Consider the following 27016-nt stretch of genomic DNA (forward strand, 5'->3'; position numbering starts at 1 on the left):
TGACTGAAATAATAGGATCCTAAGCCATTCAGTCCCATTTATCTTCTTTGGCCTCCGTTCAAGGGATTTTTTTTTGTCACTGCTTTGTCACTGCTAGGACTGGTTTCTGGATCGAAAGGTTCCAGATCAGCCTGTAAACGGAGAGTTTCCTGGCCAGCCAGGCCTGCGGTGCTTTGCCAAACTTAATCATGGACCAATCCAATGCAACTCCATGGTCTCCAACTAAATTGGCAGGCCAGGTATTATCCGTGGAGAGAGACACAGGGTTAACATCTCGGGCTGATAGCCTGTCATTGGAGCATCTTCTCCTCATCGTCATTTTAAAATAGTCATTTTAAGGATGTTGCCTAATGCGGTCTGTTTCCTGAATTGATTACAATTGTATCATCGGCAAGTGGTGAAGCACAAAGAAGTTGTGTGATGAAAATAACCAACTTTCATTAGGAATACGAGGATTGAAGAGCGCACCTGAAGAAGACTTGTGAGCTGACCTCTTCCAGGGAGAGGCTACCTTGCTGAATGGCAGGTCCATCGACAGCACCTTCCAAACCCCGAGACCTCTTACCACCTAGATGGACGAGAGGGCAGCAGATGTAGGGGAGCGCCAAGTTCCTGTTCAAGCCTCACTCCATCCTAACTTGAAACGACATCGCCGTTTCTTCGCCACCGGATCGAGAAGGGTTGTCGGGTCAAAGGCTAGTCAGGATGTCTGGTGGGGACACGGTATTTGGGCGGTGGGGGTAGTCAAATCAGGGAGAGTTGTGTGTTAGGGTCAAGTTGGCGGGCAGTCGGGGGGGGGGGGGGGGGGGGGACAGGTGGTGGGGGTTAGTCAGGTCAGGTGGAGGGGGTAGTTAGGGAGGGGGCTGCATCAGAGATTTGTGGGTGGATTTTGTTGGATTGTTTTTACCCTGGTGTCAGACTAGGTTTTGATCTGTCTATCGTTTCCTGGGTAACTATCTGGCTGAGTAAGTTGGAACTGTCAGGATCTCAGACTCTGTAACTCAACTTGTTCAGAGGATGCAGGGGCGCCGTTCGGAAGTTCAAACTTTCCGGGCAATTACCATTGTGCTGGGACTTCTGAGACAGTCCTGTAGCGTATCTGGGTGAGTATATCCAGTGTCTGACTATCTGGAGACTGGAGGATTCGGCCCCTTAATGGGTGTTGGTAGCGTAAACAATGATGCTCTTCCAGATTCCGCTAAGTTCTGATGGGGCCTGATTCAGCAAGTTGTGTTTGTTGCCAAAAACCTTTTGCATTCAATGTTGCAGCTGTTTCCAATCAGTCATCTAGTTACTGTCACCAGGGCTTGCTGACTTAGTTCGGATTGGATTGGATTGGATTTGTTTATTGTCACGTGTACCGAGGTACAGTGAAAAGTATTTTTCTGTGAGCAGCTCAACAGATCATTAAGTACATGAGAAGAAAAGGGAATAAAAGAAAATACATAATAGGGCAACACAACATATACAATGTAACTACATAAGCACTGGCATTGGATGAAGCATACAGGGTGTAGTGTTAATGAGGTCAGTCCATAAAAGGGTCATTTAGGAGTCTGGTGACAGCAGGGAAGAAGCTGTTTTTGAATCTGTTCGTGTGTGTTCTCAGACTTCTGTATCTCCTGCCCGATGGAAGAAGTTGGAAGAGTGAGTAAGCCGGTTGGGAGGGGTCTTTGATTATGCTGCCCGCTTTCCCCAGGCAGCGGGAGGTGTAGATGGAGTCAGTGGATGGGAGGCAGCTTTGTGTGATGGACTGGACGGTGTTCACGACTCTCTGAAGTTTCTTGCGGTCCTGGGCCGAGCAGTTGCCATACCAGGCTGTGATGCAGCCCGATAGGATGCTTTTTATGGTGCATCTGTAAAAGTTGGTAAGGGTTAATGTGGACATGCCGAATTTCCTTAGTTTCCTGAGGAAGTGTAGGCGCTGTTGTGCTTTCTTGGTGGTAGCGTCGACGTGGGTGGACCAGGACAGATTTTTGGAGATGTGCACCCGTAGGAATTTGAAACTGCTAACTATCTCCACCTCTGCCCCGTTGATGCTGACAGGGGTGTGGACAGTACTTTGCTTCCTGAGGTCAATGACCAGCTTTTTAGTTTTGCTGGCATTGAGGGAGATTGCTGTACAAGAACTGAGAGACACTGGGGTTGCAGTACATATCGCCACAGTCCCGGGGGACCATAGGCCGTTCTCCCCTTTGAGAGTTGACTGGTGGTGGTTTAACCCAAGGGTCACCACACCCCAGGCAAGGTTGAGAAGGTGGGGGGCCTTCACAAATTATCTCAGCCAATACGGTAATTGAAACCGTGCCATTGGCGTCGCTCCGCATCCCTAACCAACCGTCCAGTCAACCGAGTTAACCAACTCCCAGTATCCTGTGGACAAGTCACATGTAGGGAATATCCTCACTCCCGGGTCAGAAGGGTACAGACTCTGAATGCTGTGGAGCACAGTAGACGTTTATGGTACAAGGAAGAGGCCATTTGCCCATCATATCTGTGATCGCAGGTTATTGGCATTGCGTCAGCTGCAGTCCTTTGGTTGCGAGGCCTCTCCTGCCTGTTTTGCAGAGGAATTGAAGTTCCCTACTCGTGAAGAGAAAAGATGTGCCCTCAAAACATTGTTCCTTCAACCACCACAAAACCCGCTTAACTAGTTGTCTGCCTCATTCTGATGGTCATGGTGTAATGGCGGAGACTTGTTATCAGATTTTGAGATTGAGATTTTGTTTTTTTTAAAAAAACAAGAACTATGAAGTCGCCAGGAGTTCACTGAGTGAGAACAGAAGGAGACTCTTAGACTGCCTGTTACTGTTAACTCTTCTGTCTCGTAACTGAAACAGTATTGAAGGAGAGTTTGGAGCAGTTTGTTCAGAATTACTAAGAATGTACAAGACAGGAAGACACCATTCTGACCCATGCCAGTTTGTGTTTCACGCCTGTCTCCTCTCGCCCGACTTCATCGAGCTCAACCAGCAGCTCCTTCTGAAACGTAACCTCAGGTTTTATGAGATACTGCCCGGAAAGCTGCGACATTAAAAAAAGCTGGTGGCCTTGAGGAATGTTCGTGAATCATTTGTGTAAGGGATTTCTGTAGCCAATACGAGTCTTGCATATCAATAATCTCCTCCCTATGAGATTGAGCTTAAATGTGAGCGGAATATATTGGGGGAATCAAATGTGGCTCTGGGTTGATAGACTTTGACAGTTTTTTCTCAAAGACTGCAGTCCAAGTGAAACGTAGCAAGTCGAGGGTCTCTGAAGAACGGTTCCTTTGCTCTTTTGGAGGGGCGAACACATGCTCGAAAAAGTTGCAGCTATGAATAATGGACAAGAAAACCTCCAGGGTAATGATCCTAAGGTCACATCCCTCGTAATACAGCCATGTCTTGCTCGGCTCAACTATGGTTTTTAAAATTTTGCCCGCAATGTCTTAAGTCACATGTTTGTGAACTATGACTAACAATTGCGCACACGATTCTGAAGGGCTATACTTGAACTCTTGAGGATTAAATGAACAACTGTTTTGTAATGAGAAATAATGAAGTTAGCCGACAACTCTGATATTTAATATTTTACGGTCTGCTGAAAGAGAAAGAGTTTGGCGTGTGGCAGGGAAAATGCAGCCTGATCATGAAATTGGAGAGCGGCACGGTGGCGCAGTCCTCACGGCGCCGAGGACCCGGGTTCGATCCCGCCCCCGGGTCACTGTCCGTGTGGAGTTTGCACATTCTCCCCGTGTCTGCGTGGGTCTGACCCCCACAACCCAAAGATGTGCAGGGGTAGGTGGATTGGCCACGCGAAATTGCCTTCTTAAATGGAAATTTAAAAAAACATCTTTTAATGAAATCGTGAGAAATAGGAGCAAGACCATTTGGCCCCTCGAGGGGGGAGGTGGGGGGGGGGGGGGGGGTTCTGTTTCACACATTACAGATCTGAAGGTCAGCCGAGTAAAACTTCAACTTGAACGTCCAATGACCCATTTTTTGGCGCAAAGACCTGCACCAATTCTAAGGGCGCCCGCCGTTCCTTATGAGACCGCGTTATGAGGTTTCTTGACACTTTGCAAACAAGACTTGCCCGGTGACCCAAAGCGTCCCGGGTAAACCCCCGCTCTTCATCACGGGAAAGGGCATTGCTCATACCCATCGGCATCTCTGCTGGCTGGGTCACGGATGTGACAGACCAGAGCTCCTTTCACGTTAGAGTTGGGTCAGGGATGCGTGGCATTTGCCTCAATACAATGAGAGTGTCGGAGCTGGAATTGGCGGGCTTTGCAACGTTGCTGTTGGGTACGCTGAATGGGTGGCTATTTGAGACTCTCTTAGTTTTCATTCTTAAACAATTTTGAGACAATCTGAAAGAAAAACTGAGCACAATTTTTAAAAGTGAGTTTTAATGAACTTATTGAAAGAAGACTTGGTCAAAGATTCTCCCATTCTCTTGACCTTTCATAGACCCCTGATGCCACAAAACACTTCAAAAGAAACCACGTTCGTTGTGTTCTGGTCATTGTTGGAATGCTATAACTGGAGGCTTGAATGCTGTCGGGTTATTTGCTGTGAGACATTGCTCTCTCCTTTGGATTTGCTGTGCCAGTTTGTCAAACAGGACTTGGCATTTGAAGTCAACAATAAAATTGATAACGCAACTGAGAAGAGACGCCGTAGCAGGAGGATGATGTATATTTTTAACATCTCATTTCAGACAGCTTTTGTACTGTCCATTACTCAACTTTCTTCTTCCCTAAAATGAAGAACAATTTAAAGTCTGGCGGTGTAGCCGTGCCATCTATTTGGCAGGGGCTGCCTTTGCCCCCATGGTTCTCGCACGTTACAAAGTTTCCAGTCGTGTATGGCAATCCAGGGCCTTCATGACATGCCAAGAGGGAATTGGCAGCAAAGAGGCGGTGAGTTAGGAGTCGTAGCTAAGGGCAAAGCCTGGAAAATGTTTTCAGTGAGGGGAGAGGGAGAGTGGCTCAGTGCACTGTGTGTAGGGCCAAGGGGACTGACTTGCTCCTGGAGTCTGGGTGGGGTTGGGGTGGAAAGAAATGCACAGATGACTAGAATTGAAAAATTCAGGAGCAGGAGCTGGGGGGTGAAATGCGAGGCAAGACCACAATGTTGGGTGTTATATTGCTGTAAACTGACTTGTAAAACACAAAACATTTTAACTCCATATGGAGGCCAGATATTCCACAAGAGGCTGGGTGGGAGAGCCGACTTCTTCTGTATGTTCCTGTGGCACATTTTTAAGTCAATTGGCCATCTGTTTACCCTCCTGCTCAGAAACTAGTGTTCAGGAGGAGCTAGAAGAGAGGGAGGATTCAATTCCATGTATTTTCCTTCTGGTTCCTGGGGCCCCCATACATTTTGTGGTTGACGAGAACCTTTTCCCCCCAAAAATATACTTCATTCATAAAATTTGAAGTGCATTTCAAAACGTTTTGATTTGAAAATTACAAAGTACAATAAAATACAGTTTGTCTCATTACGGCATCCGCTCTAAGATGCCTCGACAGAATGTCCTCGTAAAACTACATCTTGGCGGTCTGATATTTACAATATATATTCCATGTAAGAGATTAAGCCGGAAAGCAAAATAGCTCAAACGGAAGATTGCAGAAATGCAGTGGAATTCAACTTTCCTCTCCACTGCATAATCCACTCTTGAGGGGCTGCAATGTAGTTTCAATACTCTTGACATTTACAATGTGTATTCCTTGTCAAGCATACAGCCAAGGGGTTCCACACACTTCCTAGCCCCTCGCTGCACTGAGGCTTTTCAGATGGACCTAAAGCCAACATTGAGAATCAGTTCCAACCATTAGTTGGCGTAACCTCGATGTCTGCCTTAGACAGCCATTGTGAATAGATTAGGTTCCCTTTCGCCTTTGACACTATTTTGACTGCTCAAACACATCGTTGCAGTACCTCCTTGTCAATGTGTTCAATACATTTCACTGATTTCTCACCCTCCTGAGCTGCACCGGTAGGTCTTGATGTTTTTTCCACCTTGATCGCACACTAAGCTGAGTGAGGTTGCCAAGGGGCCACTTGATGAAGACTATGAAACACGATGCTGTTAACTCTCATTATTGCAGCAATGTAATAACAACAAGAGTGTGGGAGAGCAAGGGTACCCAAATCTTGAGTCATGACTCCTAGTGGGGACGCAACCTCCCAGGCAGCCCATGGTGGCTCTGGAACATAGACTGAGATTTGACGAACCTGGGATTGGCTACGAGGCCACAGTGTGTACAATTTCCCCCCACTCCCCCCATGGCATGGCCCTATCCAATAAACCCTGAGGCCTAAGCCCTGACAACAGCAAAGCCTGAAAAGATGTTGGTCTTTTAGTTGTTTTTTGTGCTTTTATCCCTCAACCAGTTTTAACCCTCAACCAACACAACTACTCTCCTCCTGTCCCTACAGTTTTCACTCTGGGGGTCACGCCAACTGTGAAGCATTAAAATGGGATCAAGTTAGGGGCTGGTTTAGCACAGGGCTAAATAGCTGGCTTTTAAAGCAAACCAAGGCAGGCCAGCAGCGTGGGTTCAATTCCCGTACCAGCCTCCCCGAACAGGCGCCGGAATGTGGCGACTAGGGGCTTTTCACAGTATCTTCATTTGAAGCCTACTTGTGACAATAAGCGATTTTCATTTCATTTTCATTTCAGTAGAACACAGTTTGGGAAGCACTGTAGGGAGAATGTATTCATTTTACACAACTAATTGAGTAGGCAGCATGCTACGTTAAAGGAGATTCAAATTTTGTAAATAGAAATTTTGCGGTACTTGTGCTTTTTATTTTTATTTTTTTTATAAATTTAGTGTACCCAATTCATTTTTTCCAATTAAGGGGCAATTTAGTGTGTCCAATCCACCTAGCATGCACATCTTTGGGTTGTGGGGGCGAAACCCACGCAAGCACGGGGAGAATGTGCAAACTCCACACGGACAGCAACCCAGGGCCGGGATCGAACCTGGGACCTCGGCGCCGTGAGGCAGCAGGGTTAACCCACTGCGCCACCGTGCTGCCTCGGTACTTGTGCTTTGATATAGAAATTCAGTTTGTTGTGTGCTGTGTTTTTTAACTACATGTGCGTAAGCATTACAATCACGTTGCCTGGAAATGTCTTTGAACAGCTGGATATTGGGATCTTCCTGCGGGACAGCAACCAAAGAGGTTATAGTGGCGTGTGCGGGCTGATCAACATTAGGGATGTGTCGGTGGGATTGGGTTCCTGGCAGTGTTGGTCACCCCTGTTGTTCCGGCACACTTCTGCTCCAGGTGTAATAGGAACAAAAGAGGCCAGGTGTGAGGGCAATAAAATCTCTGAACAGCAAATCACACCCCTTGAACATTTAATTTGATTGATAATTTGACTTTATTTTCATATCCCCTTAAGTTCACATAATATGGCAGCAGAATTAGGCCATTTGGCCCATCGTGTCTGCTCTGCCATTCGATCATGGCTGATCCCATCCTGGCCTTGACTCCACCGCCCTGCCTGTTCTCCATGACCCTTCAACCCACTGACAATTAAAAATCTGTCGAACTCCCACACCCCACAAGCTAGTCAATCTGTGGAAGAAAGGGAACAGGTGCATGATCTAATTCAAAGCTTTTCCCAAGGGTGTTGTCAGGCAAATATTGTAATTAGATTGAGCTCTTGTTGACTCACCAAACAATTTACGTATTCAACAACCCAACCTCCACGCCGATGTGAAACATCTCTGCCACTGGCATGGTTCCAATCAAAATGCACGTGTAATTGACAACCATATGCCACTCCCGTGTTCGAGCTCCCTGGTCATCAATTCAAGCTGTTCAATAGATTCTCCCAAACAGACATCTTGTACACGCTTAGCCTCAGAGGTCTGAGAGCACAATCTGTCCTCGATCACGGAACACTGCACCGTCTACGTGGCAGTGAAATTCTGTCCTCTCGCGCATCCCCAACTTTCACCGCATCACCATCGACGATCATGCCGTCAGCAACCCCAAGCCCCAAACTCTGGAATTCTGAGGACCAGGGTTCGATCCCTGCCCCGGGTCGCTGTCCGTGTGGAGTTTGCACATTCTCCCCGTGGCTGCGTGGGTCTCACCCCCAAAACTCAAAACATGTGCAGGGGTAGGTGGATTAGCCACGCTAAATTGCCCCTTAATTGGAAAAAAAACTCTGGAATTCTAACTGTTTTTCCTCCTTTAAGATGCTGCGTAAAACCCCTTTGGCCAAGACCTTGGTCACTTGTCCGAATATATCTCCTTAATTGACTGGCACACAGTCCCTTGGAACGTTTTGCTACGATAAAGTGTGTTATTTCAATGCAAGTTGTTGTTACAAAAATCTGAGACGGTTCTACCTCCTCTGTCGTTCTACCTCCTCTGTCCGTGACAACAAAGACAGGTGTGGCAGTAAAGTCTGGTCGCCACCCCCTCAAAATTCAACAAAAATTAGAAAAGCGTCCCTTAACTTCAGCGCATGTTTTTCTTTTGGTCCGGTTGTACCTGGATTTGAGAGGCCAGCTGTGGGTTCACTCTGCACAGGCAGACAAGTAGTTGTTCACCTCAGCTGCTCCCCCTTCCCTTCCCCCACCTCCCTCAGTCTCCAAAATGAGCCAATTCCTTCGAATGAGCAGCTGTTGAAGCAGCCAATGTTGGCGTGACGCTGGTGACTCAAGTCCAGTGCAGCCGAAGCCAGCACGAGTTCTGCATTCGGTTCACCAGTGGCTGCACCTACTCCTGTTGGGCTATCCCGGTGTACGGCACACACCATGCTGCAAAACAATAGTTTTGAGCAAATGAGAAACAATTTAACTCGGAGTATTCCAGCCATCCAAATAAATATTTGATGCATTGGTGATTGATAAATAAGTTGGTTTCAAGTTGTGGAGAAAGCTTAACTCATCAAAATGATTTCCAAATAGCCTAGTTTCCTCGGGAGATGTTTCCGTTGCAAAGACTGGACCTGGACCTGCCAGCCTTTCTTTTTATGCATTGTTTTTTTAAAATAAATTTAGAGTAGCCAATTATTTTCCTTTTCCAATTAGGGGCAATTTAGCGTGGCCAAACCACCTAACCAGCATATCTTTGGGTTGTGGGGGTGAAACCCACGCAGTCACAGGAAGAATGTGGAAACTCCGCACGGATAGTGACCCAAGGCCGAGATTCGAATTCGGGTCCTCAGCACCGCAGTCACAGTGCTAACCATTGCGCCACAAGCCGCCCTTCTTGTATGCATCATGTCAGGTCGCAGAGTTGAATATGGTAGCCATCACAAAGGAGAAAGTGCTAGAGAAACTAAGAGGTCTAAAAAGTGATAAATCTCCGGGCCCAGATGGGCTACATCCTAAAGTTCTAAAGGAGATAGCTGAAGAAATAGTGGAGGCGTTAGTTATGATCTTTCAAAAGTCACTGGAGTCAGGGAAAGTCCCAGAGGATTGGAAAATCGCTGTTGTAACCCCCCTGTTCAAGAAGGGAACAAGGAAAAAGATGGAAAATTATAGGCCAATTAGCCGAACCTCGGTTGCTGGCAAGATTCTAGGATCCATCGTTAAGGATGAGATTTCTAAATTCTTGGAAGTGCAGGGTCGGATTAGGACAAGTCAGCATGGATTTAGTAAGGGGAGGTCGTGCCTGGCAAATCAAGGAGAGCCAATGGATGTTATCTATCTTGACTTCCAAAAGGCCTTTGATAAGGTGCCTCACGGGAGACTGCTGAGTAAAATAAGGGCCCCATGGTATTCGAGGCAAGGTACTAACATGGATTGACGATTGGCTGTCAGGCAGAAGGCAGAGAGTTGGGATAAAAGGTTCTTTTTCGGAATGGCAACCGGTGACGAGTGGTGTCCCGCAGGGTTCAGTGTTGGGGCCACAGCTGTTCTCTTTATATATTAACAATCTAGATGACGGGACTGGGGGCATTCTGGCTAAGTTTGCCGATGATACAAAGATAGGTGGAGGGGCAGGTAGTATGGAGGAGGTGGGGAGGCTGCAGAAAGATTTAGACAGTTTAGGATAGTGGTCCAAGAAATGGCTGATGAAATTCAACGTGGGCAAGTGCGAGGTCTTGCACTTTGGAAAAAAGAATAGAGGCATGGACTATTTTCTAAACGGTGACAAAATTCATAATGCTGAAGTGCAAAGGGACTTGGGAGTCCTAGTCCAGGATTCTCTAAAGGTAAACTTGCAGGTTGAGTCCGTAATTAAGAAAGCAAATGCAATGTTGTCATTTATCTCGAGAGGCTTGGAATATAAAAGCAGGAATGTACTTCTGAAGCTTTATAAAGCACTAGTTAGGCCCCATTTAGAATACTGTGAGCAATTTTGGGCCCCACACCTCAGGAAGGACATACTGGCACTGGCAGCGGAGATTCACACGGATGATCCCAGGAATGGTAGGCCTAACATACGATGAACGTCTGAGGATCCTGGGATTATATTCATTGGAGTTTAGGAGGTTGAGGGGAGATCTAATAGAAACGTACAAGATAATGAATGGCTTAGGTGGATGTAGGGAAGTTGTTTCCATTAGCAGGGGAGACTAGGACCTGGGGGCACAGCCTTAGAATAAAAGGGAGTCACTTTAGAACAGAGATGAGGAGAAATTTCTTCAGCCAGAGAGTGGTGGGTCTGTGGAATTCATTGCCACAGAGGGCGGTGGAGGCCGGGACGTTGAGTGTCTTTAAGACAGGAGTTGATAAATTCTTGATTTCTCGAGGAAGTAAGGGCTATGGAGAGAGAGCGGGTAAATGGAGTTGAAATCAGCCACGATTGAATGGTGGAGTGGAGTCGATGGGCCGAATGGCCTTACTTCCGCTCCTATGTCTTATGGTCTACACATTTGGGGTCATCCATAACTATCATCCTGTCCCACAATTCTAATTAAGTCAATGTTTGTTGACTTGCGTGAGGGAAATAGTGAGCACAGATGTTCTGTTTCAATCACTCAAAGATTTGAGCCAAACACCCAATGAAGATGAAATAAAGTGCAGGGTGAAAGCATGAGGGTAAAATTCTAATTTTGATTTGGGTGCACAGAGAGCTCTGGTAGACGTCCCAGCATTGGAAGGATGTTGGGAATCGAAAGGACATTTGTTAGAATTATCATCTGGCTCTCTGCCTATTAATCGCTGGAGTTATAGGGGGAGGCGGTGGTGCAGTGGTACTGTCCCTTGGCTAGCAGCACAGAGGCCCAAGGTAATCTTCCGGGGACAAGGTTCAACTCTCACCACGGCAGTTGGTGGAATTTAAATTCAATTAATAAAATTAGGAATTGAAAGTTAGTTTCACGGCAACTGTTTGAGATGACGAACGCCCGGGGTAAGAGGAGGGGGGACACGTTTTATGTTTGCAAGGTCCTTCCAGAAACATGGGCCTGTTCCTCTTCCCACTTCTGTATTTGCAAGAAAGGAGACATTGAAAATGAAAGGTCGCAAAGTCCCAGGGAACTATAGGCTGCTTTCCCTGTTCTTGAGAGAGAGAGAGAGGCAACTGGTGCCGATTTAACCTGAAGGTCACCACACCTCAGGCGAGGGGCAAGGTTGAGAAGGCGGGGCCTGTTGCTATATTTATTTGGTTTTAAATATGGCGGTCAATATGGTCGCCTTCCTTAATCCTAATTACGTTTGCTTTAGAGTCGCCGGGTCTCTTTCGATACCGCCATCAGGTTCAAACCCGAATACCGATCAAAGAGTTGGTATGCCAGTTAGTTAGTTCAAAGTCAGTACTATTTATTTACACACACAGCAATATCTACTCATGCACGAAATACTCCAGACTAAATTATCACTACTGCTAAAGCCTATACTTAGCTTCGGGCGGCCACTTAGTCAGAGGAACAATGGCCGTTGTTCGGATCTGAGGCTGCTGGGGTGGAAGTGGTGAAGGGGAACAGCTAAGGTCGTCCGTCTGGTAGCGAGCGTTGACCTTGGACTTACTTGCTTCTGGTGTAGCTGGTGGAAGGGTCTCTCCGCTTTGAGAGCCAATTCCAAGAGAGCGATTCTCTCTTGGGGCCTTCTTCGTGTGCTTTTGGGTGGGCCTTGATCTTGACCAATAATGGGGTGGGTGCCCTGGCTTTGTTTGTGCTTTCGGTTTGGGGAACTGGCGCCGCGAGGTTTGGAGCCAGATCGGTTACTTGAGTATCTCCCTTTGTTCCTGGAGATGGGCCATCAATATGCTAATGGACCTACAGTTTCAGTCTCGCCTGGGAGCTGAGGTTCCAATACACGTACAGGCTCTGTGCCTGCCTGCTTTCCTAGCATTGTCCATAGTTCCCTGCAATCTTTGCAAACATCCATTTTGTATTCTGTAAGTGGCCATCCCAGATGGCTACAGGCCTTCATGGATCACCTCAGCTGGTACGGGAATTGAGCCTCTGCCGTTGGTGTCGCTCCGCATCATGGACCAGCCATCCAGCTAACCAACCCTCTTAATGTTGACATTAACAGCACAGGCAGTGTACAAAAGGGTGTGGCCCACAAATGTAGCCATGGCCAGAATGGAAGAAAGGATGATGATGTCACACAGCATGCTTTTGGTATTATCAACAAACAAGTTGAGGGTAAGACCCTTGCCTAAAGAATGAATGTGCGTATGAGCACATCAAGCATTCAAAGAGCAGGAACCCCTTTCTGTAACATGTGGCGCAATGAATAAGCAAAGAGTGCAGCGAAGGAGAAGGGAAACTCCAGCCTGCAGAGCCCAGGAAAGCACACTTCATGTGAACCAAGGTGAACAAGCCACAGTTGCTGGGACCATTTCCGTGTGATTTCATGGCATAATTTTGATACCAAATTAAATAAACGTACTGTGTCAAAGTCCTTTTTAGGGAAGGGAAGGAAATCTGCCGTCCTTACCTGGTCTGGCCAAAATGTGACCCCCCCAGGCCCACAGAAATGTGGTTGACTCTTACCTGCCCCTCTGAAATTCGCAAGTCACCTCAGGTCAAGGACAATGGGGGACGGGTAACAAATGCTGGCGTTGCCCGCCTGCCATGAAAGAATTTATATATTTTTTTTAAAAAGCACAATCTGGGAAGTTTTTGATCAAGTTCCAGAAAGAAAAACACAAAGAATGGGAAAAACATATCTCGCCCCAAGTCTCAAATTTAGGTGCAAAAGACTATACTAATGTTAGGATTAAATTGCTTGTGAAATCTGGAATTAAAGGAATGCTAAATACAACAATAAAACTTGAAGCGTGGATATGAGAATAAAATGAAAATTATTTCTCGGATAAATGCTCTGGTTCGTGACTCTTGGAGACGACACCAAAATAATCTGGCATGTTTGTGCGACCAGCAAACTCATTATGTCCTAATATTACCTAATATGTCCTAACAGTTCGATTCTGTGCGGTGAGAGAGTGAATGTGCCCACAAATCACAAACTGCGAGTGATTAATTGCTGAAGCAAATTCCCTCCCCTCTGCACCATTGCAAGTAACCAGTTTAGTTAAGGCAGTCCACCCATCTCTTTGCCAGCAGCTTACAGAGCAGCCAAGAGCTTTGCTTAAATCGGGGCAGGATAAGACTGGGTGATAGGGAACAGAAGGGTAGCCTGCCGCATCAACAGCTTTGGCAGGCATCATTAACTTGCAAGGGTCTTTGAAGAGAGGGAAGCCTTCCTCACAGGATTCCTTGGCCTTTATCCTTTGCAGCCCCCACCCCCAAACCTATCTGCCAGCCTCTTTTTCTTTAACACTAACAACTTGCATTTTATATAGCTGCTTCAAGCAAGATAAATGGCCAAGAGGTTCCGAGAAGGAACATGACACATTGCAATATACGATTTAACACACGCGTGCACCAACTTGGGAGTAGCTGTCTCACGTCCGCGTGTGTGGGTTTTTAGGGCCAATCCTCATTAACGTGGCGCAGAACGTGAGCGCTGCAGGACAGCCCATGAGATTATATTTCAGGACGACAGGCCCGACTTGGGATTGACCAAAAAGCTTAATGTGAATGATTGCGACGCTGGAGTTTAAATTACACACGCTTTTAGAGTAACTTGATATCTTCGTGTCTCAAGTGTGGAAGGGAAATTCATGATTCAAATATCCAGCTTTGTTGGATGCTTTGTTGCTATGGCGAAAATAATTGATTCATCAGCCAGGAGTAACCAAGTCTGTGAGGGGCGCGGTTATTGTTCGTCCCACATGCGCTGGTCAAGACATTCAAAATATGAAATTTTAATTTTTAAATTCAAGGTGGACCGTTAATTGTGCTGTTCCTTCTGAGGCAACTTTGACCTTCAGGTATTTGCTAACAAGATTATATATGGATGCCAGACTGATAGTTCCCCTGCAATCCTGCTTTGCAATTTCCAATATAATTTTTTTAATATCAATCATCACTTGGAAGTTTTCTTGAGATAAAAAGGGTTCGGCTTGTCATTTTTCTTTTTCTTGGTGACCATCATTGGCTAGGCCAATATTTATAGGCCGTCCCTACTTGCCCCTGAGATGGTGGTCGTTCTTCCACATTCTTGAACCCCTGCAATCCATGTCGTATAGGTACAGCTGTAGGTACAGTTAGGAGGTTGCCGGAGTTTGACCCATCAATAGTGAAAGAATGGCGACATACATCCGAATCATGATGCTGTCTGGCTTGAAACCTGCACCCGGTGATGTTCCTCTGTGCCTGCTAACCTTGCTCTTCTCAGTGGTGGAGGCCACGGACTTGGCAGGTATGTGTGTCTGATTCCATCCATGTTGTCAGCTTGGCTGAGTTGCCATCAATCTCCCAGAGGTTGTGGGTTCAAACGATATCACAGGACTTCCAACATATAACGGAGTCTTGATGGGCCAGTGATGAATTATTTTTTTAACAAACGATTTTATTGAGGTATCTTTTGGCATTGTAAACAGTTACAGATTACAGAAATGTGCAAACATCAACATAAAACCAATACTTCAATCAAACCATACTGCACATGCCTGCTCCTCTCCCATAGACACTACCCGCCTATTTATCCCTCCTACTCTACTCTAATCTCCCCCCTCCCGCCCGATTCCTCCCCCCCACCTTGCTGCCAGTGATGAATTATTGGAGCTCCTGTGCTCCGGGCAAGCCATTGAATCTATCATCCATCCAGTAGGGTGGGAAGTATCGCTTGTCACCATTGGAAATTCTCCCAGTTCCGTGGCCAACTTTGCTCTCTCAGGCAATGCCACCAAATATGGGTTTGGCTGATCATTCAGCTCATTGCTGTTTGGGCAGCTTGCTGTGCGCAAAATAACTTGCATGGGCACTGAGCCTCAAACAAACTCCTTGTCTGTGAAATGGCTTTGGGAGTGTTTCATGAAGGCTGTTTGTTTGACACTTTTAAAAATATCTCGCCGTATAGTAAGAGCGTGGCAGTTTCTGAATGTGCAGGTTTGTGAACCTATCCATGTATTGCAGTGGGATGTTACACTGGAGTTACAGAGTCTTGCTGAAGTGCGTGTTTGACTGTGCCTGAACTGTTACCTTGCTACAAAGCCTCTCTGTTATTCTGTAACTATCACCATGTGGGAGGTGAGCTGCACGCTGGTCCATTGTGTGCTCGGCCTGGGAAGCTGTAAATCTTTAAAAGGGCTGGTTGTAGCACTCCGCATGTTGGGTACGCGGCCTTGAATTACCGCTTTGGCATAGAGTCATTGTAAAGTTAAGCCAATCAAAAGTCAAATCAAGATCCAGCAATGAAAAAAGGACACTTGAGTGTTGGGCAATTAAGTTTAATCTCTGATGTACTTTTGTAAGGGCCACGAAGAATCCAGCAAGAGTTTTAAGGATACAAAGTAATTACAATAACATAACAGCAGCATTTTCCCTTGCTGAACACTCCTTTCCTCTGGTTCCAGAGTGGCCAGCTCTATTTATACATGGAGTTTACTAATGGTTTCTCCGCCCCCCCCTCATTGGGGAAGCTCATACTCCCACAGGATTGTGGGATTGTCATTAGTCCCCAGCCAATGGTAAGCAGGCAGGTTATAACATGTACCAAACGTGTACTGCCCACTAACATCAAGGTTTCCTTGTATATCCAATTACTGTCATACAAGGAAGAACATTCTTTAGTTTGAAGTGACATTGCACAAACCATTAATGTGATAATATCAGATTCCTTTGGTAGCTCTTGTTTTTGGGTTTGCACCTTATTTATTCTTTGATCCAGCATCATTTGTGTGTTTGCAGATCCCATGACTCCTATATCTGGAGGAACCTTTACCTGAGCAATCTGGCTGCAATATATCGCACATGTGCACACCTCATCAAACAGTAACTTGTGCAATGCTTTATGGCCCTATTGATTTGAATGAGGCTTCAATGCCACTTATTTGGAATTCCCAGCCCAGTGGCTCTGTGCCAGCACTGTGTGAAGTGCAGTTGGCCCTTTATTGAAACTGGGGCGAATCATGCGATTTGATCCTCGTTGCTAAGCCTGCTAGATCGGTTGGCATTTTTAATCTGCTCTTCTCAGTCTGACCGCGACCCCTCTTTAGTCCTTCGCCTTTTATCCTCACCCCACCCTGGTCAAATTAGCAATCCTTCCCCAGCTCCACTCCCCTATCTGCCTAATCTCATATGGACTTTGGACTTCAGATTGCAATCTAGTTGTTCCCCTTGCCTTCATGTCAAAGGATTGGGCCAATTTTCTAACATATGGAAAAATATACATGGAAAATATGCCAGAGAGGTGCAGAGAGAATTTCCATTACAGTGCAGTGATTCCGGTAGCCATTAAACATTGCCGCTGTGCTATCATGCCGATTTGGAAATATCTTTGACTGTAATTAATTATGTCTCAGCCGAAACATCTTGAGGATTTGAATCTGCAGTCACTGCTATTTCTTTTCGCCCCCCCTTTGAGACCATTATCTTCGCTAATAATTCCTTTCCTAATCGTAACCATGAGCGCTGTTGCACTTCTCTGATCCTGCAAAGATCTGATTGTTTCAGATTATGCATTCCAACTCGTGTATCGAAGAGAAACTCTCAAACTTAAGGGCAACTGTGTTTTTTTTAGTTTAGCGACTTTGCATGGTAATTGGAACCAGAAGACATGCCTGCACTCAAATCAGAATTAACCTGCAGAAACCAATTTCACTGAACCAATGATACGTCTGTGGAACAGAAACCCCAGGAAGGCATTGGGGGCATTAATTCAAAAACAAATTGTGTTTTCTTTCAGAAGATAATGTTTTGGGGCACAAAGGCTTAATCTGGCCGTGCTATTGTTGGATATACCTGCTGGGAACGAGTGACTTTAAATCTTTAGCCCCCAAAGCTCTCCTCTCCTGGGGGCTTTCCTCCCCTCGTGTTCTGGGTCTGCGGTACAATGGTTGGTTGTTGTAATTAATGATTAACTCCATTATTGTTGTCCTACGACTCCAGGAAATTAGACGGCACACTAGATCGACCTGACCTCGGCCATCTTTCAGCTTGCAATTCTTACAATCAAAAACAAAATGCATACAAACCTCGCTGGAATTGTGCAGTTTTTTTTTTAGAAACACTTCTCCCAAAGAACCACTCCACGAGGTTTCGAAACCTCGGTAATTGATTTAATAACAATTCAATAATCTTTATTGTCACAAGTAGGGTTTTATTAATACTGCAATGAAGTTACTGTGAAAAGCCCCTAATCGCCACAACAATTCAATAATCTTTATTGTCACAAGTAGGGTTTTATTAACACTGCAATGAAGTTACTGTGAAAAGCCCCTAATCGCCACATTCCCGCATCTGTTCAGGTACACCAAGGGAGAATGTCCAATTTACCTAACAGCACGTCTTTCGGGACTTGTGGGGGGAAACCGGAGCACCCGGAGGAAACACACGTAGACACGGGGAGAACGTGCAGACTCCACACAGACAGCGACCCAAGCTGGGAATTGAACCTGGGACCCTGGAGCTGTGAAGCAACAGTGCCACCCACTGTGCTACAGTGCTGCCCATTTTGTCTGTGCAGAGTCTGCACGTTCTCCCCGTGTCTGCGTGGGTTTCCTCCGGGTGCTCCGGTTTCCTCCCACAAGTCCTGAAAGTCGTGCTTGTTAGGTAAATAGGACATTCTGAATTCTCCCTCTGTGTACTCCAACAGGTGCCGGAGTATGGCGACTAGTGGATTTACACAGTAACTTCACTGCAGTGTTAATGTAAACCTACTTGTGACAATAATAAAGATTATTATTCTTAGTTCACTTCTTGCAGAGATGAGGAATTCTGGAAGACCAGCCTGGCACTGCGAGTGAAGCCTGTTGCAATAACTCTGAACTCGCGTGTAAATTTGACTCGGAATGTGCTCTGCGCCAAGGTGAATTGCTTTTCTCCCCGCCACCCTGTCAATCGATTTTGGGAGTCTGTGTTTATATAAATCAGAGGTGGGTAATGAACCATAAAATGGTGGAGGCACACTGAAGTCTGTAAATTTGAAACGAAGAAAAGCCTGCTGTGCCATTCTAACATTTGCTACTTTTTATATTTGCGGTGAAACAGCTTTCACTACAGCTATCTATCCCCACTGTCCCACTGCAACCGTATCTTCAGGTGCAGTCTAGTTGTTTACGGTTCATAGACACTTAAAACCTCATGAAAGAAAGTACAGTTAGGAGTTGGGAGTAGACACAGTTGGTGAAGGAGCAGAGGTGATGGGAAGAACTAGTGGCCTATTAAATGGTCTGGCTGCTTTTGTGTTTCACTTGAAGTACGTAGATGATCCGCATGAATTTCTTGTAAGAAGTGTTAGACGATTAGATTTTGTTTTTACATATGCCCGATAGTGCCTTTTCATGCATTCAGCAGTCTGCTAGATAGAATGTGTTTGCTGTCCATTGGAAGAGATATAATGTTTTGGTCTTGAATGACAGTGTGGTCTTTTCAGTATGGATGTGGGAGTTGTGGCTGGCTACATTTTCTAAATAGATTTAGAGTACCCAATTCCTTTTTTTTCCAATTAAGGGGTAATTTAGCGTGGCCAATCCACCTACCCTGCACATCTTTTGGGTTGTGGGGGTGAGACCCACGTAAACACGGGAGAATGTGCAAAGTCCACACGGACAGTGACCCGGGGCCGGGATCGAACCCGGGACCTCGGCGCCGTGAGGCACTGGCTACATTGCAACAGTTTCTGCCGTTGGCTAACACTCTGCCTGTGGAAATAGGGCAGCGGTGGAACAGCGTGTTCATGTAACGTGTACGTATCCAATGGATTAAGATTTACAGTGGCCTTTGTATCGTTAAAAAGAGTAGACACAATTCTCTGGAGTTTCACATCAAGATTGGCGATCCTGAGTTGGGATGTGCTGTTGGGAAAGGTGGAGAGCAAAGACACTTCTCAATTGAGTTGCTTCCCGAGTAGTCCTCTTTGGCATTCCATGTTTCTGATCAGGGATGGGATCTGTATCCTGTACCTGCCATAGAGACACATGTGGGAGCAAAACCGGATGATTCATCTTTTCCCAACGATGGGGAGTGTCTTGCCTTCATCTGGTCCAACCCTCAAAGATCTCCTGCTGTTTGGGGGGGGGGGGCGTAACATTAGAAATAAACCCAATTCTTGTGTTCCATTAGTTTTTTCTTCAAGGAACTAAAGCAATTTGTTATCGGTTCTCAGAGTAGATCCAGTCTGTATTTGCAGTACAGAGTGGTTTCAGACCGTATCAAAGCAAATGTAGCTGCTGTTGGGTTGCAAAGAAAGCTCGTCATTCTTCAGCCTTGTCAGATCAATGGGAGGAATTAATAAGAAAAGCTCAGAGCATGAAACATTGTATCTGAAGCTGGGGAACAGCAGAGGGAAGAGTCCCTGATGCATGTCAATGAGACATGGATTCTATGCAATGAGTTCCAGGAGCCTTTTCTTACTTCGACTTGGCTTGATTCCAAAACACCTATCACAGTGCATATCATAGCTCCGTGCTAATTTACTGATGCTGTGTCTGCAATTCTATCCCTAAACCTCGCTGCAATTAAACCCTTCCCTTGTCCCTTTAATGGTAGCCATGATGTGGAAATGTCCTTTTAAGACTCACTCCTTTAGCTATAGACTGGTGGCCAAGCTTGCCATATTGACACCTTGTGGGCAGCAGAGTTTAAAAATAAGGGGTCTCCCATTTAAGACTGAGCAGAGGTGAATTTTTGAGGGTGATTATCCCTGTGGAATTCCCCTCCCGAGAGAGCTGTAGAGGCTGGGTCACTGATGCTGGGCTAAATAGATGCTTATTGACGAGAGAGTCAAAGGTTGTTGGCGGTAGAGTTGAGTTGGCAAGCGGACCAGCCGTGATCTTATCAAATGGTAGAGTGGGCCCGAGGGGCCGAATAGTCTAACTCGTACGTCTGTTCTTGTTTGTTTATGTGTTAAAGCCCTGAATTGGGTGGGTGTGTTGAATATCCATCAACTGAGATTACTTGGGGGGCAGAACTGTGAAAAAGGGTGTCTCCCTTGCAGAATATCCAAATGTGTCTGCCCATTTCTTTCTCCATCCCCCTTTTCGACCGGCTCATTGAGCACTGACCAAAGACTCAAACCTTTGGGCTCAATTGCCTGCTTGCCATCTGGATGAAGCCACTTGAGCTGAAAGAGGAGCAAGGGAGTGGGGTTTATTTTGCCTTGTGATGGATGTGAATGTCTACCCCATTTCTGGGGCTGACAATTAATGCTGTGTGCGGATCTGTGGGGGACATTACGTTTTCACACCTTGCCGCTGCGTGTGCGATTGCAGGAATGCTGAGCCGTTGCACTACAGCACAGCTGCAGTGAGTTTAACTAATTGTACGTTTGAACTGTTCAGTCTGCCAATTTTTGTCAAGCTGCCCTCCTTCTCTGGGGAGTTCTCGTGAACACTGACCTTTGAGCCGGTTTTGAAAGTAAAAGTTGGTGTCAGGTTTTACAGCTAGTGGTGAGGTCTGCTGCATTGTTGAAAAGGAACTGAGTTTAAAGCCACATTACCTCACAATAGCATTGGATTGGATTGGTTTATTGTCACGTGCTGGGGTACACAGAGTTGTTCTACGTACAGTTCATTTCGTAAATGAAAAGAAAATACGTAGGGCGAACATAAAATACACAATGTAAATACATAGCCAGAGGCATCGGGTGAAGCATACGGAGTGTAGTACTACTCAGTAGAGAAGATGTGTGGAGAGATCAGATCAGTCCATAAGAGGGTCATTTAGGAGTTTGGTAACAGCGGGGAAGAAGCTGTTTTTGAGTCTGTTTGTGCGTGTTCTCAGACTTTTGTATCTCCTGCCCGATGGAAGAAGTTGTAAGAATGAGTAAGCCAGGTGGGAGGGATCTTTGATTATGTTGCCCGCTTTCCCCAGGCAGCGGGAGGTGTGGATGAAGTCAATGGACGGGAGGCAGGTTCGTGTGATGGACTGGGCTGTGTTCACTACTCTGCAGTTTCTTCTTGGGCCGAGCAGTTGCCATACCAGGCTGTGATGCAGCCAGTTAGGTTGCTTTCTATGGTGCATTTGTAAACGTTGGTAAGAGTCAATGTGGACATGCTGAATTTCCTTAGTTTCCTGAGGAGGTATAGTCCTCTTATGGACTGAACTGGTGCTTTCTTGGTGGTAGCGTCGACGTGGGTGGAGCAGGACAAATTGTTGGTGGTGTGCACCCCTAGGAATTTGAAACTGTTAACCATCTCCACCTTGGGCCCTGTTGCTGCAGACAGGGGTGTGTACAACACTTTGCTTCCTGAAGTCAATGACCAGCTCTTTAGTTTTGCTGACATTGAGGGAGCGACTATTGATGAAAGACACCTTATAATTATCTCTACTTTTGAAAAGTTATACAATCCTCTATTTGATTGGATAACCACAGATGTCATTGTTGCTGCTTGTACATTATTAGTTCAGTGAGGAAGTACCTTTTAAGAGAGAGTTGCTTACCATAAAGTCACAAGTATTCAATAATTTCTCCTGGGGTTGATGTGTGAGATGACGTTAGGCAGAAGTTAGAATGATACAGTACAGATGGAGGCCATGTGACCTGAGAATGAATCCTACTCTTCTGTAACTGTAATATTTCCCCCACACATTTATTTAATAATTATATTTAGTTACCTAATTCACATTTGAATATTACTACTACATTTGCTTTCACGGCACTGGGTTCCTTATCGCAAGTAGAGATATTTGTATGATGTTTTCAATGATATTGTGAAGTAAAGTGTTCCTGTTTAACAATGCAGCAGCCCTCACCACAAGCGGTAAAAACTGGTACAAAACATTTCCTCACGTCGCCTCTGGCTCTTTTGCCAATTGCCTTGAATTTGTGGCCTGCGGTTACTGACATTTCTCCGTTTGTGATTTTGAACACTTCTATCAGATCTCCTTGGCTCGCAGTAAGTAACGGAAGAAGCAATTTGTGGGGGAATCCGTGTGAGATTGTGAAAGGGCTGATAGCGGAAATGCTAATGTTCAAGTCGGGGTCAACATTTGGGCTTGGTTTAAAGATTACAACTGGGGCTTTGTTGCACTCGGGGGGAGGAACTCTCTTCGTTGAGTGATATTGTATAATTTTGTTGCGGCGTGTTTACTAATAAGATGGTTGTAAAAAAATAGCATTCCTTTTTTAAAAAAAAACATTAGCACAGAATCTAATGTAGACGGTGACTTGAAGCAGATTTTCCAGATGTTGAACACAGCCCACGTGATGCCGACATTAAATCTCCAGAGGTAGACTGAAGCAGGTGTTATGCTGTCTGGGGCTTTGCTGCTCTCAGATGTTGAGACAGGTGCAGGCTGCCTTGAATCTGGTGTTCGACTGCTTCACCATTGCATAGCCTGTTGGCAACACAAACACTAATAGTTGCTGTCAGTTGAATTAACCTCTTGTGTCGCACGCTCATCCCTTAGTGTCAGCCAAAGTATTAGCAATTGGGATAACGAATGCAGCTCACCGTGGCGCAGATGTAGCTACTGTGGTGAGTCCTGCTGCACAGGATCAAACCCCTCTGAGGTTTGGATATGGAAGGAGGCGGGGAGATGTCAGTGGAGAAGATACCAGAACAACAATGAAAACGTTTGCAGGTGTGAAAAAGCGGACCGGGATCTATCTGTAGGTCTGCTGACAATTCCAGAGAGACTGCTGGTCAAGATCCATGTGTATAGGGCGGCATGGTGGTTAGCACTGCTGCCTCATGGCACTGAGGACCCGGGTTCAATCCCGGCCCTGGGTCACTGTCCGTGTGGAGTTTGCACATTGTCTGCGTGAGTCTCGCCTCCCCCACAGCCCAAAGGTGAGCAGGGTAGGTGGATTGGCCATGCTAAATTGTCCCTTAATTGGAAAAATAAAATAAATTAGTATACTCCACTTTTTTCCAGTCTAGTTTCTTTCCACCTCGGCAAATTCCATGACTGGTACCAGTTGCTGCCAACCCCAAAGCGCACCCGCCTGACCGATATGAAGCCCCTCCCGTTCCAAGTGTCGCCGTGGCTTCACCGTAATGTCACCTCCCCAAGTGTCTATTTTACAGTCAATGCTCTTCATTCCCCGCTGCACCTTTGGGTGGTGACTGTTTTTCCCAACAGCCACATCCTCGGTCTTCCCCCTGCTTTGCCACCTGTCTCCCCCTAAATCCAGAACACCGTGGGGAGTGGTGTCTGCTCTCCCTGTCCTTTGTTTCTTTCCCCTTTTCTCTCCTGCCAAGGGGTTGACTTTTCAGGACGCTCTTTGAAACCTGCCTCCTCGAGCAACTGTTCTAAATGGCTTTAAGTGGCTCGGTGTCAAATTTTGGATGATTGTGAAGAGCCCTGGGATGTTTTACTACATTAAGGGCCCTTTGCAAATTCACCTTTTGAGGAAGGATTGCAGTGCCCATTGCTCCAATTTCATTGGGTCACCATCCATGCAGGTGAGACTGGGATGTGCAGATATACCTGTACCTGGCACAAAGTCAGTTAAAAGAAAACAATGACAATGAAACCTGTTGCTCCTAATTTGACAGCACTGTGCGGGAGCTCCAGAGAGTTGAATTAAAGTCCTTCCTCCCTAACTCAAAGGTCTGAATGGGGCGGTGAATGAAACACTCCCAAATCCACAGTGCCAAATGCTCCGGTGAGTAATTGCGTCGGCGTAAATTGAATTGAAGGCAGGTCTCTCCCAACACAGGAATGCAGTGACACTTGATCTTGTGAAACCAGTTACTGTGATATTGACTGCCTTGGTTCCTCCACAGACTGCTGACGTGCAAAGACATGATTGATGCCCCTAAAATTCCCAGGAAAGGTATGTAGGTGCGGTTCAAGGTTTAGCAGTGAGTGTCAGGCAATCGTCCAGCGAGTCGTCATCAGTGCTTCTATCTTCAGGCTCAAAAATGAATGTCAGAGACCCTGAAGAGGTCCAGAAGAATTTTCTTTTAATGAAGGGACAATTTAATCCACCTACCCTGCACATCTTTTTTGTTAACCATGGGTTGTGGGGGTGAGATCCACACGGACATGGGGAGAATGTGCAAACTCCACACAGACAGTGACCCAGGGCCAGGATTGAACCCGGGTCCTCGGCGCTGTGAGGCAGCAGTGCTAACCACTGCACCACCTTGCTGCCCTTGACCAGAAGATATTTATCAGCGAAAGTAAGTCTTGAGCCGTACTTGCAGGTGAACCATAGCAGGATGAAGTGTAGGCCTGTGAAGGGCAAATTTAGGACAGAAGGTGCAAATTAATACCGAGCATGTACAGCATAGAAACAGGCCATCCAACTCAGGTCTATACTAGTGTTGTGCTCCACCAACCTTCCTACTCGTCATCTTCCCCATCAATGTACCTTTCTATTCCCCTCTCCATTGTGTTCCCCTTAATCCAAGTATTCTATTTGCCGCAGCTGCTCCTTGTTGCAACATAACCCACGCGTTTGCAATAAGATAGGAGGAGGTCTTTACACAAAGCATGAAGAATGTTTTTTTGCTTTGAAGGCTGGCGAAGGCTAGATCCACAACTTATTTGAGGAGCAGCACAGAATTGGTGAGGAGGCTGTGCACGGGTGATCTTGTTTTTATTATTTCATGGGATGGGGTGTCACTGGCAAAGCCAACATTTGTTGCCCATCCCTAATTCCGCTTGAGAAGGTGGTGCCGCCATCTTGAACATGCTGCAGTCTCACGTGGTGTAGGTGCACCCACAGTTCTGGTAGGGAGGGAGTTCCAGGTTTTTGATTTGGAAGAATGGAATCAAATGAGTCATAGAATAGAATCATAGAATCTCTACAGACCAGAAGGAGGCCACTCGGCCCATCGGGTCTGCACCAACCCTTGAAAAGAGTACCCTACCTAGGCCCACACCCCAACCCTATCCCCGTAACCCAGTAACCCCACCTATTCTTTTGGATACTAAGAGGTAATTTGGCATGGCCAGTCCACCTAACCTGCATATCTTTGGAATCAAAGGCTGACTTCTTCCAAATCCGGCTTGTGGTGCAATTAGACAACTTTACATATTGTGTGTGTATAAAAATTATTATTTTTTAAAATTTCGAGTACCCGATTCATTTATTCCATTTAAGTGGCAATTTAGCATGGACAATCCACCTAGCTTGCACATCTTTGGGTTGTGGGGGCGAAACCCATGCAAACACGGGGAGAATGTGCGAACTCCACACGGACAACGACCCAGAGCCGTGATCGAACCTGGGACCTCGGTGCTGAGAGGCATCAGTGTTAACCACTGCGCTAACGTGCTGCCCGCTGTATATATAAAAAATAGCAACTTAACTTCTCCACAGGGTATCACAAAGCACTTCACAACCAATGGCTTACTTTTGCAGTTACTGCATTGCATGTGAATGTGACAGCCAACATGGTGCACAGCAGGATCCCACAAATTATGGACCAGCGACCATTTTTATCCCGGTTGTGGTATAGTGAGGAGCGGGGTTGGATTGGCTGATAAGGACTCTGGCCGCACTCACCATTTCTCTTCAAATAAGCGGCGAACGCAGGGATTCAACATCTCCAGGGCCATGTTTCCAACACTACAGCCCCGCTTCAGTGCCGATCTGGAGTGCCAACCCTGTTTTATACACCAAAGTGGTGCTTGAACCTCCTGACTGAGACGCAGGGGTGCAACGCATTAGACCAACGGAATATCGGTGGAAGGGATTAACCACAGGGCTTTCATCACCGCGGGCTTTGTTGACCCCGTATGGTTAGTCATTGAGTCAGTCTGCGAGTGTCAGGTGCAAGTGAATTGTTTTGCACTTAGAATGTTAATCCTGCTGTGCACTGAAGTATCGGTGAGATTTATTCCACTGGGATGATGTCTGAAAGTGATGACAGTAAGCAAAGCCCTTCAAATAATCAGTCCTCCACTGTTCCTTGCAGCTTGCTTTAAAGTTACAGCCTGTTTTTGAGTTTGTGATAATGTTGCCAATGGTGGCATTTTTATTAGCATCATTTGTGTTCCGTCCTTGAGATGTTCCTGGTTTGTGCTGCCCGCTACATTGTGTGCAATGAAATTCCAGGAGGAATTGCCTCAATTTAATTTTTGTTTTCGGGTGGTTTCCAGTTGGCCTGTTGACAGATGTGGTCACACATTTGTGATTTGAGCTGAAATGATGAATTTTATTTATTTATCGGGTGTACATTCTGCAATATAACATTACATTTTTTTTTGGAGGGGGGGTTATTTTTGCTCGGAAAAGATTACCGTGGATGGTCCTTCAGTGCTATTGGGCAGTTGCGGCATTTAATCTACTCTTGCGTATAAGATAGTCACTAATGTATCCAAGAGGGAATTCAGGAAAAATCTATTCGCTGGAGAGCGGTGGGAACGGTGGTAAGTCGGGGCCACAAGGAGAACTCGAGGGGTCTTGGATAGATGTAGGTGAGGAGAAGCTGGATAAACACATGAGGGAGTGAGGAAGATGTGTTGATCGGATTGGATGAAATGAGGTGAGAGGAGGCTAGTGAGGGGCATAATCACCAACCAGCATGAAGCTGTTGGGCTGAATGGCCTGTTCTGCGCTGTATGTAACAGTCAGTGCCATGTGTTCTCAAATTGTTATGGTCCCATTCTGCTTGGTGCTTAGAAA

At 46.0% G+C, this 27016-nt stretch overlaps 1 protein-coding gene and 1 pseudogene across 1 annotated transcript in view; both read left to right on the forward strand.

Moving 5' to 3' along the window:
- The window catches only part of mcu (mitochondrial calcium uniporter), a 140123-nt gene that overhangs the window by 4180 nt on the left and 108927 nt on the right, over nucleotides 1–27016 (forward strand). The gene's annotated exons all lie outside the window — the stretch shown is intronic.
- Nucleotides 11309–12784, forward strand: LOC140403448 (large ribosomal subunit protein eL21-like; annotated as a pseudogene).

This window comes from Scyliorhinus torazame, chromosome 28, assembly GCF_047496885.1.
Source record: "Scyliorhinus torazame isolate Kashiwa2021f chromosome 28, sScyTor2.1, whole genome shotgun sequence".
Taxonomy (NCBI): domain Eukaryota; kingdom Metazoa; phylum Chordata; class Chondrichthyes; order Carcharhiniformes; family Scyliorhinidae; genus Scyliorhinus; species Scyliorhinus torazame.